The 16,450-nt window shown below is 35.9% G+C and overlaps 1 protein-coding gene and 1 pseudogene across 5 annotated transcripts in view; both read right to left on the minus strand.

The window, feature by feature from the left end:
* The window catches only part of ARHGAP24 (Rho GTPase activating protein 24), a 518,667-nt gene that overhangs the window by 137,831 nt on the left and 364,386 nt on the right, over positions 1-16,450 (minus strand). The gene's annotated exons all lie outside the window — the stretch shown is intronic.
* LOC309628291 (large ribosomal subunit protein eL22 pseudogene) lies at positions 9,877-13,818 on the minus strand (annotated as a pseudogene). Its single transcript has one exon. The product of its transcript is annotated as a large ribosomal subunit protein eL22 pseudogene (transcript).

The following is a 16,450-nucleotide window of genomic DNA, read 5'->3' on the forward strand; positions in this document are numbered from 1 at the left end:
TGTTGGAGAAATAAGTAGGAGCCAGATTAAGAGAACTTTTAAATGCAAGCTTATGATTTTTTTTTTTTTTTTGCCTAATTTTAGGGAGCCATCAAGGGTAACTGAGTAGAGATGTGGAGCGGGAGGTGTTGTGCGAGTGAAGGGTATCATTAAAACAACGATGATTATTCGCGTATAATTTGGGGAGTAGAGGAAACCTCAGGCTGATGTGGAGATCTCTCGGGACAGCATTTCAATAATTGTGGTGTTAATGGATGAATGTGTGGGCTAAGTTGATGGGCACAGAAACAGAAAGGAAGAGAAGGGTAAAGTAACATAAAAAATATTTGGTGCCTGAGACATCAAGGGGGGGGAGGGGAAATAGAGGAAATAATCTGGTAAATACCAATCATGCTTTCTTCCTTCCTTAACTAACCAGTATACATTGGCAATGTGCCTAAGCTGTGCACACCACATATGCCTTGCTTCACGCTTCGCTTCCTCTGGAATGGCTGGCACGGATCTACAAAGCAAGAGTGGGAGGCATCAGGACAAAACTGGTGATCGCTGGGCCAGAGAAGTTCCAGCATAGAAATAAGGAATGCTGAAGGATAAGAGTAACATCTGCAAAAGCTCTATTTTGAGTAAAGAAACTTTCACAGTGACGCGGGTTATATAGCCCCCACAGCATAGCATCTAATCTTTTCCTGTCCTACTTCACATAAGACCTTTTCTTTTACAGGGAAGGGGATGATCACCAAAATGTAAATCTTGCAAAAGTACACCAAATAAATAATGGGAAAAATATTGTCACCAGCAAGAGCTAGCTGAATGACAAGACAAATTCATAGTCGGTTTTATGTTTAATTTTGACGTTTTAATTTTTGTTAGGTTGTTAAAACAGTATCTAGCCCGAGGCAATTCTTTCTCATTTTCTGCTCTGGGTTTACCATCCACAAAAGGAAATCACCTAATCTAATGACGTGGGAGAGAGTTGTGTTTGAGTGCGTGTGTGCGCACGCAGAATGATATGTATTCTTATAAGGAAACAAGAAAATATAGAGGAATAAAATAGATATGAAATACTGACAAATGGGTCTGAGCAAAACAATATTAAACATAATGCATTCCTTCCAAAGCATTTTATTCAAACTAGCAAGGAAAGATTTAATAATATTAATAAGCAATCTGCTCACAAAATATGATACGTAGGAAGAGTGACACTCATGATTCATTTTAATAACAAATGAAAAGATAAGATGGATGTCAGCGATTGCCTTCCATAATGCCCACCTTCATTCCACTGGTGATTGACAAATTATTTTGTATTGCACCTAGGGTACAATATTAAATCCACTCCTAATCATTCATCACTTTATGGTTGTCCAGTCCTCAGGAACTCCAGTTATGTTTGATGTTTACTTTCCTATAGTAATTGGTGCTTCATTCAAAGTGAAGTCATCTATTCTAAGCCAGCCTTGGGTTTTGCAGAGACACATGAAATAAAAGCCTCCAGTCCGTTCGGACTATTATGCTGGTGATTCAACCATAATGGATCCTGCAATAAATGGTTGAAGAGCTATCCCTGGCTAAGGGGGCTGACAAGTTTAATATTAAACCATAATGAAGAGATGTCCCAAAAATATCATGTGTACTTAATAGCTGGTTTTTGGGGAGACCATCTCTGTAAATTGCAGTTCCCTCTTGGCATCTTCCAGGTTTTCATATGTCAATGTGTCCTCACAGGGCACCATATTTCAACAAGTCACCCTGCTTCCCCCTACCTCTCTACACACTTGCTTTTTATATTCTCCATAGTTAGCACCTTGTCCTGTAATTCATCTTCCACGCCTCATTCATTCTAAATCTCGACTTCTTGGTCCTATTTCTGCCATATTAAAATACTTCCCACGGCAAGCTCATGTTTAAAAAGAAAATCAATTGTTCTGATTCATCTGACATGAGCTTCTGGGTGTTTTTATAATTTATTGTTTACTCTCAAGTCAATACCTCTATGATACCATCATTAAATATTAAAGGTTGCTTAAGGGCACTATGCTTATCAGAAAGCTTTGCCCAGTTAGTATCAGGCAGAATGACATTCTCCCTCTAGGGAGAAAGCTTGAATTTTTTAAAACTGCAAGCTCTGAAACTTGGGTTTACCACTTTGATATGGTGGTAAAGAGACTAAAAGATAACTAGGGGAGTTCAAAAGGAGGGCTGTCCTCCTTGCTCCCTCTTCCTGTTTGCTGCAAAAATGGCCTCATTAGTAAGCCAAGGCTCTTAAATGAAATGGAAAGCTAGAACTCCAGGGTACAGTAAGCTGGGAGAATCTGTCAGTTAAAATAGTCCATGTATCAATATATATGAAACCGCCTTCTGTAAAGTTTAGACATATGTAGTGCTGGCCCGGAAACTTCACTTGCCACCACAACCTTAGCTCTTAGCATGGGTCTGTGGAGATGCTAAGATCTAAATCTCACATTAAATATCTGGAGAGAAAAAACCACATGGAACTACACTTCCTAGCTATAAAGAGAGAATATTTCAGCAGTTAGGCTGTAAAGTTCATCATGAATTTAAACAATTTACTCTTATTTCTAAAATATCCTGGCACTTAGCAAGGACTTTTATTTTTATCTGCCAAGATTATCTATTGTTCTATGACCATTTTCCATCTTTGTCCCTAAGTGAACATTCTTTAAGTAAATCTCTTTAAGGTTCTGATGTCAAAAGTTTATGAAATAACTCTCAAGGGATGTCTGAGGGAATGTCCAGTCTTTCATAGCTCATGGCTGAGGAACTGACCAAAGACCAAGAACAAGCTGTTCTCAATTAGAGCATAAAGCACAAGGGGATCATGTGTGAGTGCGTGTGTATGCGTGCGTGTGTGTGTGTTTGCAAGCGCACAATGAGGTAGGTGTCAGATCTCCACCCCTCATTTTTTTCCCGATGGCAGGAGGTCAAACTATGTTTTAATGACCACAAAGGCCTGCAGTAACATGTGAAAGAAGGAAAAAGCTTTCCCTAAGACCTCAAAGTGAGTGGTAGCAGAGGCTATGAATTTATGGATTGCTTGTATGACTTGAGACTCATTCTTTTTGGTGTAAAAGACTCTTTAATATCTGGTATCTATACATTTCTTTAGATTCATTCATTTTTTATTTTCACCAGCTGCTCCCCTTTCACTCTCTCCAGGTAAAAGAAACTCTTCCAGGTCCCTTCAGACCCTCAAGGCACTATGCCAACTACTGTTTCTACAAAGGTCTCCTTTCTGCCTGGAATGCTGGCTTTTCCCATTCCTGGTTAATTCCTTCTTTTCCATGACATTGTTTCTTGGAATCACCCTGTCCACAGAGGCAAAACCAACCGGGGAGACGTAACAGACCAGATATCGTTTTATTTTCATGCTTTTGCATGAATTGCTCTGTGTTAAGTTATTGAACTCCCTCTGCATGAACACCGCTTAGCTGCACAAAGCATTTACTCATTTTCAGGCAAATGCTACTGCAGCGAAGGGTCAGAAGATGAAAATATTGATCTGATTACCACCAGGCACTATTTACTGGTATCCTGTTATTGAAAAAATGAGGAATTTCAAAACGAAGTGGTAGAAAACATCATTATGAATAATAAACTGGTTTAAATAAATAGTAAAGGAATATCAATTGAGTAAAATACCATATGCAGGCATTGGTCATCTAATATGAGTTCAGGGGTCTGAAGACAAACTAATGTACCCCTGTTGCCTTGCTCTTGTTTCATAAATGTTAAAGTTGTCTCCCTTGCTCCCCAAAGCTTAGTCAGTGCTTTGTGCAGCAGGCATTTAATAATATTTCTTGAATGTTACGTGAATGAATGTCTAATTGAAGAGGGACATGTTTCTATGTGTCTGTTCTATTTATTCTATATTTCTCACAACTCTTGTTGTAAGGAGGAACTTATTTTGTGGTAGGTGCTGAAGAAAAAGTTAAAAGTAATATTGGTTCCACTTAAAGCTCTTGATTTCAAGCAAAGGAGATTTTTTAAAATGACTAATTTAATCAAAAGCATAATTATTAGAATATGTTATGAGCTCAGAATCAATGGGAGGCTACGGATCAGGCTTCAGAGCTTCAGAGGGCTAGAAAAGTAATTAAATAAAAATAAAAAGCAGAGATCCAGAGTCGTAGTACTCAGCCTACCACAGTAGCCAGCTTCTATGGCGTCCTCTGCAATCACTGTTCAAATGTGAACTTTCCAACTGTTTCTCTCTATCCTGTGTATCTTACAACTGAGAGAAAGCACCAAATTGGTCAAAATAAATCCATGTGCCTACTCTCTGTCTCTACTGGACTGAGGCAATAAGGATCTAATGCCTTTTGCTTCTTTAAGAAAAGGTGTAAACCTAGAATTTTCCTACCACTAAAACTGCACAGAGATAATTTCTGAATAGGAAATGAAGCATTACGAGGGAGAGTAAATGGATTCTAGGAAATATATATACATATATAATAACATATATATGTAATAACGGATCATGATGATAAATTTGAATCTATAACCCATACTTTTCTTATTCTTAAATGAACAAACAGTGAGAAATGGAGTATATGCAATGCATTCCAATGTTTCCAGAGAGGGAGTATTCTATTCCAATACTCTTATTCTGGTAATCTCACTTGTTACATTATGCATTTACTTTGTATTCATGACAGGCCTTTTTTTTCTTGTAGTTTGTGAAATGAAAGTAAATATTTATGAAATCACCTTTTTTCTGCTTTCCTCACAGCCTTGAAATATCAAGGAAGCTTGTTCTTGCTAATGGCTTTTGCTCATTACCCTGTACTAGTAAATTCCTGAAGAGCAGAAAGTTTGCTCTGCTCACTACTGTATCCTCAGTGTCTAGAACAGAGACCAGCACAAATGCTCAATAAATACCTGTTGAATGTTGATTTCTTAAACATGTTCATTCGAGAATGCTAATTGAGCCATTGTTTATAATAGCACAACAGAAATGGGAACAATCTATGTATCCAGCAAAGGGGGAATAATAAATATTTTTTGATGTATCTAAATCTATGAGATGTGCATGATATGTTAAATTTTAAAAAGTAAATTGCCAAAAGAAGTACAGTATAATCATATTTTTTGAAATATTATGAGTATACATAAAAGCAGTCATAGAAAAATGTACTAAAATGTTAAGAGAGCTTAGTATTAAGAGTAGGTTTGGAAGGGAAGAACAAGAAAGATACTTTCACTTCTTATTTTACATAATTTCTTAAAAAAAAACCTTTTATTATTACAAAAGCATGACACATGCATTGTAAAAAGTAAGTGCTGATAAGCAAGACTAAAAAAATTAAAACATCAGATCTTTATCTCTGTATATCTATCTACATAAGGATGTTTTTTAACCAAAATGAGATCCTTCTATACATACGGCTTTTCTAGTAAATAATACCTTTATTTTCATTTCAGTAAATTTTCTAATACATAGACATATTTGTAAATTAGAACTCATCAAAATTAAACTTTTGTTCTTAGAAAGACATGGTTAAGTAAACAAAAAGGCAAGCTCCATATTGAGAGAAAATATTCACAATACATACATCTATCTAAAAAAAGACTTCTATCCATAATATATAAAGAATTTGTACAGCACATTAATGAGGACATAATAAGCTCCTTCAAATAAATTAGGAAAATATGTGAACAGTTAACAAAAGAAGATATATGAAAGGCCAGAAAGTTCATAACCAGATACTTAATGTTATTAGTCATCAGAGAAAATCAGATTAAAACCACAATGAAATTCCACTAAGTACCCACTAGAATAACCAAAATTTTTAAAAACAAACTGACATTACTGAGTGGTAGCAAATATGTGAAGCAACTGGAACTCTCATATATACTAGTGAGAATATAAAATGGTGCAAATCATTTGGAAAACACTTGCTCAATTTCTCACACAGTTAAAAATACACTTAGCAAATTACTCAGCCATTCCACTCCTAGGTTTCACTCAAGAGAAACCTAAACACATGTCCAAAAGAGAATTGTGCGTGAATAGCACATCACTTCTAGAGGCCAACTTCAAAGCCAGGCTGAGGGAATGGGGAACTTCTCAGCATCCTACTTTTCTACACGGAGTATAAACATCATGGGAATCTCAGACTCTTCAGGTAGGCTATTAAACTCTGTCTAATTAAGCTGATTCTATATTTGATCACTCTCACTCAAATATAGGATCAGTATGTCTAGGCTTAATTTCACAGAGCCTTTTTCCTGTGTACCCTAGTCAAGTTTGGTTCCAACATTTCAGGTTTAGATTTTCTGTGGTTTAGAGAAGAGTAGATTTAGAGTCTGAAGAACTTAGTTGGTCTTTGGCTCAGTGTCTCACACTTTCTTACATACACACATGTATACACAAATAATGTTTGATCACATTGGGCTAATAATTTAATACAAACAAACTCACAGAGCTACTGTGAATATTTCATGAGATGGCACATAGAAAATTGTTTTCCAAAATGGAAAGAGGTCCACCAATATTAGATATTAGTTGCAATCCTCAGGAGTGATAGTGGTAGGCTTCACACAAAGGAGATGAAACCTGGTCACGTGGTACTACTGCTATAAGAACAAAACAAAGTTAACATAAAGCTAGGACCTTGAAAAGCATAATGTCCGGTAAATAGTCCCTTGTTCTTAGGGCAACTCCAGAACTTTAAAGGTATGAAGTGTTATTGTTGTTTTTCTCTTAGAAATGCTGCCTATTAGGTGCTGGATCTAATGATGAGCATGGCTGAGTATCTGTTTCCTATATTGTGAAGTCATCCCTGAAAATACCATATCAAGTGGCAGAACTCCAGGGACCAAGTGCATACGAGATGTCTGAGCTCACTCACTGGCTCAGCATAAACACCAGTTCCACTTTGGACCTGGTGGAAGAAACCCAGTCACTGAACTACAAGTCTTCTGGGCTTTGTAGGCTAAAGGAAAAGAGAGAAATAAAGGAGCAAGAAATGAATGGATTTATGTAATTTTGGAACTTTCCACAGGGAGCCTTGAAGACTTAGAGATAATGTTTTATAACACCTTCATTTTATAAGTAAAGTGGGAAAGTTGGGAAAAGGGAAGACATAATTTCCCCAAGACAAAGCTGACCAATATGTTACTCTTAGAACTTTCCTCCTTATCATAATTTTTTTTTTTTTTTTTGCTGAATTTACACCAGCTAACAACACACCAGAACCATTATCTACAAAGGCCCTTGAGTCTAAATTGTGTTTATAAGTCTTTAGTCCATAGGAATGTAATTTTCTAGTTTTTCAATTTTGTAAATTCAAAATGCCATTTGTCAAGTGTGTTGAAAATGCTGACCATTATATGTTGCCTCTGAGATTTCAGTTCATGTAGACAGGATTTCTGTAGCAGTCGTCATTTCATGTCATTGTCTTCCTGTATATAAATATACAATTTGGACATTTTGTATCTCATATGAACAAACTGACAAATGGGTGACATTTCATTGGTCAGCCCATGTTTTTCCGATTTGGGGTATAGACCTGGACATAGCAGATTTGCCTCACTGCAGAGACAGTGTGGTGAACTGGGAGAAAAGTTATAGAACATAGATGAGGCTACCAGCTCTGCTGTTTACTAACTATGTAATCATGTATAACATACCTAGATTCACTTATTCTGAGAGGTCTTCATCTGAAAAACAAACATAATTCTTCTGCAGCATTGAGATACATTAAACTACTAAACCTGCAACTTGAGGGATGGGTGATTGGGTCCTTGGCAGTGTGACCCACCAAATACCACCATATCCTGAACCCTAAGCTCTAATGCTGTGAATAAACAGATCATCACTTCCTTAGCCAATGAGGACGCTACGTGTGCCCTAATCTTTGACCTCGTCTGCCCCCTAAACAGGTTTCCTTGCAGTTCCTCCAGCAGGCCAAGTACAGTCTCACATCTGAACCTATCCATCTGCCATTTCCCCTGTTTGGACAGCTCAATACACAGCAACCTCCCTTAGGCTTTGGCTCACAATTTGCCTCAGAGAGGTGTATCTTGATAATCCTACATAAAATAGTACCCTGCTCTACCCACTCTGTGATCTTTTTCTCTGCCTCTGCTATATCTTTCTTTATAGCCCTTGCTGCCTGGCATGCTTTACATTTATCTTATTAAGCATTGTTTATACATACAATATACTGTAATTATATATCTTCTGGTAGCTATAATGTAAGATTATTGAGGACAAAGAGTTTGTCAGTTTGATTCACTGTGATATTCCCAGTTCTCAGAATAGTACTTATCACATAATACAAATGAACAGATATTTGTTAAATGAATGAAAAAATAAGTCAGGCAAATTTTCTGGGGATTCAAAATAATCAAATGATACTTTACTTTAATCTTTCTTATTAGATATTTATTGCAGATCAAGTGAAGAATAAAATCTAGATATTGAAGTATTATATTGTTATAAAAATTACTGGTGGAAGTTTTTGCATGTACTCCGAAAGTTTTAGTAGAAATATGATATCTAGAAATTCCCAACATAGTTCATAAATGGATGTACCCTCCAAATTCCCCCTTTTGTTTCTAGAACCAGCTGGCATCTAAGATCTTTCGAAAGAATGTATGGATTTAGATTGACTTTGGCTGAATTATATTCTAGCCTTTGTAAGCTACGAAATGGTGGTAAAACTATTGTAAATCTTGCTGTGATATCTTATCCTGAAACATAAATAATGAAAATAATGAAATAGTTCTAAAGGTGGTTGGTCCTTTGACTGAAAGGTAGCTTTCTATTTAACTATATTTCAGATATCAAACTGTACAAATCTGTTTGCTTATTGCTTTTCCTAATTAAAAGTCCAGAAATCAATTTTTCGGAGACCCACAGCGTGGTAATAAATACAGTATTGGAATCCTGACAAATTATCTTTATGCAAGGTAACAGGGTAGAGTGAAAGTTGGTTAATAGCCACTCTGTGATATGTGAGAATGAATCCATTACCATTAAGTGGTAATTAATTGATTGTTTTATTGTTATTCCAATAGGAAATGTAAAAGTGTTGACTTCAAAAAAGCACTTCCCCAATCCTAATGATGACTTATGCTGTACTGTCTGACTCATTCTACAGGAGAAGCAAAAGGTAAGATATTAAAGTAGTATCTCTCAACAAAAAGCATCATTAATCAAAAATCCTGACCTGTGATGGTGAAATGGGGTTCCCCATCCTCTTAACTCACAGAGAGCAGGGCAGAGGGTGAAGACAAGTTGCTGTAAGAAGGCAGCTTTGTGATTTTTTGCCTTCTAGCAATGTCAATGACATTCCATAAAAAAAGGAAATAATAACCAGAAATATAAAAAGATCCTATTTTTTTACTTTAAAAAATGTAATCACCAATAAATCTTTACATATTCTTAGTAGCTAAATAAACCTTTCTAATGACTTTGAAATTTTTGCTGTTTAGAAAAAACGAGTACTGGTGTAACCCTCCCAATACCCACCAACGGAAAATGTTGTTTTTTTTACTTAATTTTTAACTCTATTAATGTAAGTGGGAGCTTTCAATTCACAATTCAGCATTTATTATTTATTTAACTTATAAGGTTGTGCTGCTACTTCTCCCTGAATGAGGTGGATGCTGATGAGAAATACTGCTATGTCTTAAGCGTGTTTAAGCAAAACTTGTATTGAAAGGAGAGGGAATATTAAAAGTAGAGAAAAATCCTAAGGAAGCAAATGCAAATGTTGTATTTAAGTTTCAAAATATGTACACAGATATACAGTAATGCATTACATGAATGTATACATTAATGTTTCTATAGTTTGAGAGGAAGACAGACGAGTTAGAATGGGACCCTGCCACTGACTAGCCATGTGATTTTAACCAGCTGCTTGATATCTATTGATCTTAGTTTTTTAAATCTTAATGTGCTAAGTTCAATATATATGTAATCTAATAAAATGGAATGTTTTGCTCTGCCTTTAAAGACCACTATCAGTACACACATCCCCTACTCTACCCTGCTCAGGCACAACTTGCACAACACTTGCACACACATGTTTGCACACTTGTGTGCACGTGTGTACACTCACATACATATCTTATGTCCATTGTAGGAATGCAAAACAATGTAGAACAATTTTTATCCTGAAAACAACTGAAGTTTACTCTAATTACAGTTGCATATTTTTAAAATCTAATAGCACTGTAATATCTTCCATGTCATATTCAATATTGCACTATTAATTCTACAAAATAAAGCATGTTAAAAAATGTTTCCCCCGAGTATTAACAAAAATCACAAGAAAAATGTTGACTCATGAGAAAGGTTTAGATTTGAATGAACAAACTTTCCATAAAAATGTCTCTCCATGAATATACACAAATTTGTATTGGTGAAAAATTATCTTAAAATATGTTATATATAAAGAATCATTATTTCTTTTCTTATTCTTATTATACACCAATCTCTAAATTCATATTTATCCCATCAGCTGGAATTAATAGTCAAGCATTATTGGTATTCTTTGGTTTAAATTTTTTTTTTTTTAGCCATGTGTTAGCCACTTTAATATAAAATGTGATCAAAAGTCAAAATACAAGAGTTCAAAAAGGCATAGAAAAACCTTTTATCTTCAATTTTATTACAAGTTTTAAATTCTGGGAATAGTTTTAAAAAAAAAAATTTATATGCTAATTTCAGCCCAGGGCTAATTTTTTTACAACCAAACTAAGAATTACTACAAGGGAACATCAATGCAACAAACAAGTAAAATTTGCAAACCCAAGTCACAAACTTGCTAACAAAGTTAATAATCATGGTAATGGACAGCACCAAAGAGCAACTGATGCCTCAGTTAAATTTGAAAGAAACACTGCTTTCTCTGGGGCAGAGAAACATGCAAACAATTCTGCTTCAAGAAATTTGCATAAAAATAGAAAATGCTAGAGCCTTTACCACAAATGAAATTGCAAAGCCTTAGTATATTAAATTCAACCCAAGGAGCACCAAATGTTAAATTGGAGCCAAGGTACGACTCAAAACATTTAATTTCCAGCTGTGCAACTAGCAAGAGCACAAGAATTTCAGGTGTGGAAATGAGCCCTAGGCAAGCTCTTGAGAAACATGAATTTGATACAATGTAATCTTAAGACAATGCAGACAGTCCTGTAGAATTCAGATTTTAGGAGGGCACTATAAAGCATCAGGGTCTCTTCTCAAAGTCACTCTTGATATTCTGTCAGCAACAATCACATTTTTACAATCTCATTGATGACCTTTCACAGATCTCTAGCCTCTACACATATGGCAGCAGAGCCCCCAGTATCGTGGGAACCCCTTTCAGTTTGGCCCTGCTTAACGTGTCAGTTTGTAGAATGACTTTTAAGCCCAGCCGTGGCCTAAATGGTGTGAAAGGGACTACTCTCTGGGCATCTCAACACTTCTCTTCAGCCTGAGCTGTCTCCCAGGCCCCTCTCCTTCACACCTGCCCCCGTGGTAAGACTCCAGAACTCTGGGATTCTGATCCTGACTCCAGGGAACCTCACCGACACCCACCTTTGGAAGCTCCACTATTCCTCATCTCCAGCTTCCCCTGGTGGGGTTCAAAGGGACAGTTTGGTGCAAAGACTTGTAGAAACAATGATTATTTACAAATTCATATTTTGTAGACCTTTCCTTAATTGAACACCTGTGACTTTTACAGTCGCTCTCCAGACCCTTTCCTGAGGGGTAGTAGAATATGCAGCGACACAGAAGGACCACGTTTTAGTTCTACAGGAAGAAAAAGGATTAACATACATAGTAACTGTGTACGTCGAGTAATTTGTAATCAGAAAATGAAAAGACAAATGCCCCAGAAGCCTGCATTTTATCGACATTGCCACTTTCTCAAAAAGAGAACCTCATAAACAAGTCACTGGATCTGCTTTCAGTGAATTAGGAGGTCCTACATTTGTATTCCTCAGTCTTTGAGAAAAGTATCAGATGAAACTGACTCACCCCTTTTTGTGTAAAATAGTGACTAACTGAACTCACATCTCCACGCCCTCATCCACCTGCTCAATGTCAAACAGTAGTCAGTTCCCTTGAAGGAGCCTTATCCTTCTATTTTGGTATTTCTACCACAAGAATTGAAATTTTCAAGCAGAAAAAAGTTTAATTACAAATAAGTGAGTGGCAGCCCAAGTGAAGCCCTTTCACTGTGATTTCCAATGTTCTGTTCAATCCACGCTGCAGAGATACAAGGAAACCCACCATTTTGTTTCCTAAATTTTATTTTAGAATTCATACAAAATACCCCAGGTAACTGAGTTTCGATCCTCATCTTCCTCCTCTTCTTCATCTTGATTAATCTGGAAGTAACGTAATTCGTAACTTTCTTTGCTGTTAGCAACTACGCGTAACCAATCACGGAGATTATTCTTCTTCAAATATTTTTTTGTGAGATATTTCAAATACCTTTTGGAAAAAGGCACCTCGGAAGTTACAGTGATCTTGCTTTTGCTTCTTTCAGTTGTTACAACACCTCCTCCGAGATTCCCAGCGTTTCCATTCACTTTGATTCTTTCCTTAAGAAACTGCCCAAAATTGGCAGCATCCATGATTCCATCTTCTACAGGATGGGTAGAGTCAAGAGTAAACTTCAGGACCTGTTTCTTTTTTTTACCCCCCTTCACCACAAGCTTTTTCACTGGTGCCATTGCCGCCCTTTGGTTTAAATTTGATTATTTTATTAGCTAAAAAATTGCAAGTTATTCAGAGAATGATTAAAAACCACCAACTGCCTTCTGATCTACAATGGATGAGTAAAAAGACTTCAAGTCCAAATTTATGAATCTACTATCAAATTTTTCTTATCATGAGTCCCCTTTGGATCTTCTGTTATTTGCATCTTGAATTTGGATATTAGCTCTGCCACTTACTAGCGATTTAACTTTTCCTTACCTATAAATCACAGATAATAATAGACCATAGAACTAGAATGCAGGTTTCCTGACAAATGGTGCAGTTTTAATTCTGTTCATCTTCTTTTATGTTACGAAACAAACAGAGAAAATAAAAGAGCTATCTGACTAATCTAGCATTTTAATGGCAGTATTAACCTAAATAGAAAATCTTACTGTACCATCAATCTAATCTTCTAAAAACTTAAAGGCAGTCACAAAAATTCTAATAGTAACTTGCATATTCGACTCAATAATGACAAATTTATCACTTTGTCCATGAGTTGATTTCTTATGGATACTTACAAGAAAAAAGTCTAGTATACTTTTAACCCTATGTATTTTAATTTTTTCATACATTTAAAATTTCTTACTTTGGTACATAATATTCATCCCTTCCACAATTTTCCATTTTTACGTTAGTAATAAGGAAGAAATATGAAAAATTATAAAGGACAAGAACAAAAAGGGAAATGAAAGACACCAGAAGCTTTTGAGTCAATTATGGATGAGGAAAAAACTAGAGGTCGTTTATAAATAAATATTTGTTGATTATACAATTTTGAAATATCTTAATGTGAAATGTGGTATTTCTTAATGTGAAATATTTTATTTTTACTGCTAACTCCAATTGGTCAACAATGAGTATATTTAGCATTATCAAGAGCAGTCAATGGCCACAGAAAACAAATTTATGGTTACCAAAGGGGAAAGAAGGGGGAAGGGATAAATTAGCAGATTGGGATTAGCAGATACAAACTACTGCATATAAAATAGATAAACAACAAGGTCCTACTGTTTAGCACAGGGAACTATATTCAATAACTTGTAATAAACCATAATGGAAATAACATGAAAAAGAGTATACATGTATAACAGTCACTTTTCTGTACACCAGAAACTAACACACCATTGTAAATCAACTATACCTCAATTAAAAAAAAATAAATAAAGCAGCCAGTGGCATGACCTGATTAAATTTGGAGTCAGAATCCCATTTACTACCTGTGGGTTTTTGGCTGGGTTATTTGACCTCCCTAAGTCTGTCTTCCATGTGTACATCAGGGGTATTGATACCACCCTACCAACCAGCTGGGAGGACCAAATGAGACAAGTTACACAATACACTTGGCACAGACACTCGCTCAATCAACATGAGCTCCCTTCCTCTTCCCCTGATGCCAGCTGCCTGGCAGACCACATTAAACAAAAAAGGAAGCTATGTTCTCCTTTTTCCAGACAGCTGGTAATCCAGACATCACAGGCCTTTTACAAACAATGTTGACTTATTTTTGCCACAGCTGATGTGTATATAACGTGCCTTGCCAGTTCTCCTCATGGGTTGAATTCATGACCGTGGAATAATTGACTTGTTTTTCTTTATTGCTTCTCATTTTATGGGACCCAATTGAGGTAAAGTGGCAGTTTCATTATGTTTTGTACATTTCAAAGACCAGGAGGACTTCGTTTATTGTCTTGTAATAACCACAACAAAAATGTTTTACATTGTTTACCATAGCTTTTGATGTATCTAATGTTAATCCTTCCCATCTGTGGATGCAGCCAGTGAGAAAAACAGGTTAAGTAACTTGCCTAGTGTCACCTGGGTAACAGGGACAGAGTCAGGATTTGAATCGAGAGGTCCTGACTCCAGAGCCTATGCTCTAAACTCATAGAAATTAAAGAGAGCTTGAAGCACACATAGAGTGAAGACAGGCCTTAAACTCCCATCTATTTTCCACTGCACTCAACTGTGGGGTCAGGGTTGGGGGACAGAACACATCACAGAATACCTGAATGATGTTAATTATGCATTTATTGCAAAAGAGAAACTCTGAAATTCCTCTTGAGGGGCACATATGCATCTCCTCTTAATCACTCAAGTACAGTACCTATGGGACATATGTTCAACAGGTAACACATTTTTTATTATACCTAAAATATTCAGTAGTTTCAGAGACATATTCCTGCTCTCTCTGGTCTCTTCTACCTATGGGGAAAGGGCCACATAAACAGGCTTGGTGTAAATGCTTAGAATAGTGCCTGGTACACAGTGAGAATATATGTTATTATTATTATTTACAATCCAGAGGCTGCATAGCATAGTGTTTTGGGAGCCAGACTGCCTGAGTTCTGATTCCAAATGCACTCTTTACTAGCCAAGACCTTGGAGAAGTCATTATTTAACCTCTTTAGTTTCCTCATCTATGACATGAGAATAATGGAACTTATCTTATTGGGTAACAATAAGAATTACCTGGAATAGTTTCTGGCTTATATAAGCCCCATACAGGTATTACATTTTACTACTGTTATCATCATTAATTGCATTTTACTATAGCAATAGTTTTATTTGTTCATTTTTGTTTGTTTTTATTAGGATTTTTTTCTTCAAATGAAACTGGACACAAAAGTCCAGTATACATACAGCAGATTTTATATCGTATGGCAATGTACATAAAGCCAACATTGGTTAAATGGTGTTGAGAATTTCTTCCTCTGGCCTCACCCTAGCACACCTATCTATAAAACACATTCAGGGAACATATTTCATTCAGCAGTGTTAAACAGGCCTAGGCACCAGCAAGATGCTCCTTGGCAGGCTATAAAATTGAATTGAGCAGGGTTGATTAAGCAAGAACTTAAGAGCTCCTGGCCTCTTTGGTCACAAGGCCAATTGAGTTTGGACCCAGACTCTGCTATTTGATAGTTGGGGAAGTAATTCAATCCCTGTAACACTCAGTTGTTTCCTTTGCTGTGAGATGGAAATGACACTATGACCACTTCTTGGGGTTGTATTTGGGTAAATAAAAGTCTAGTGTCATTATTTTTATCATCTCAATGACGCACAAGCCCCAAATTATTGGTGTTCAAAGAATCTAAAGAGAGAAGTCTTCCATCACTACTTTCTCCTTGAAAAACTTGTCTTGAAAAATGTGAAATTACATGAAATGATTGTTAAAGATAAAAATAATGTCCTCTACTTTTATACCCATCTGGGAGAAATAGGAAACTTTGTAATGCAGTATATTTGTTTAAAATAGGGTGCATCAGTAGTTGAGTTCAGAGTTTAAAAATCTACCCATACTTCCTATTTTAATAAATAACATAATTTGGATATGTCAAAATTTGTACTGAAAAGCACACAGGCATGCATTTTGAAATCTACAAATTTTAACCAAATTTATACCAATGTTGAAAAACATGTGTACTTATTTCAACAGAGCTTAAAATGATAGTTTTTGAATATTTAAAATTGTTTCCCATTCATATTAACCAAATATCAGTTGTCTTAAAGCTGACATGAAATTAAATAGAAAGATTTGCAATACATTTTCTCTCAAGAATATGAAGCAATATGAAGTAAAAAGAGTTGTTAGAATGACTGAATTCACTAGGAAAAAGAAGGGAATTGCAAGATCCCTTCTTCCTGTCACATTTGAAAATCATTTTAGTAACATTTTATAAGTTGAAAAGAAAGCTCCTCTCCACACATTTCATACAA

Source organism: Balaenoptera borealis, assembly GCF_965194805.1.
Source record: "Balaenoptera borealis genome assembly, chromosome: 4".
NCBI lineage: Eukaryota > Metazoa > Chordata > Mammalia > Artiodactyla > Balaenopteridae > Balaenoptera > Balaenoptera borealis.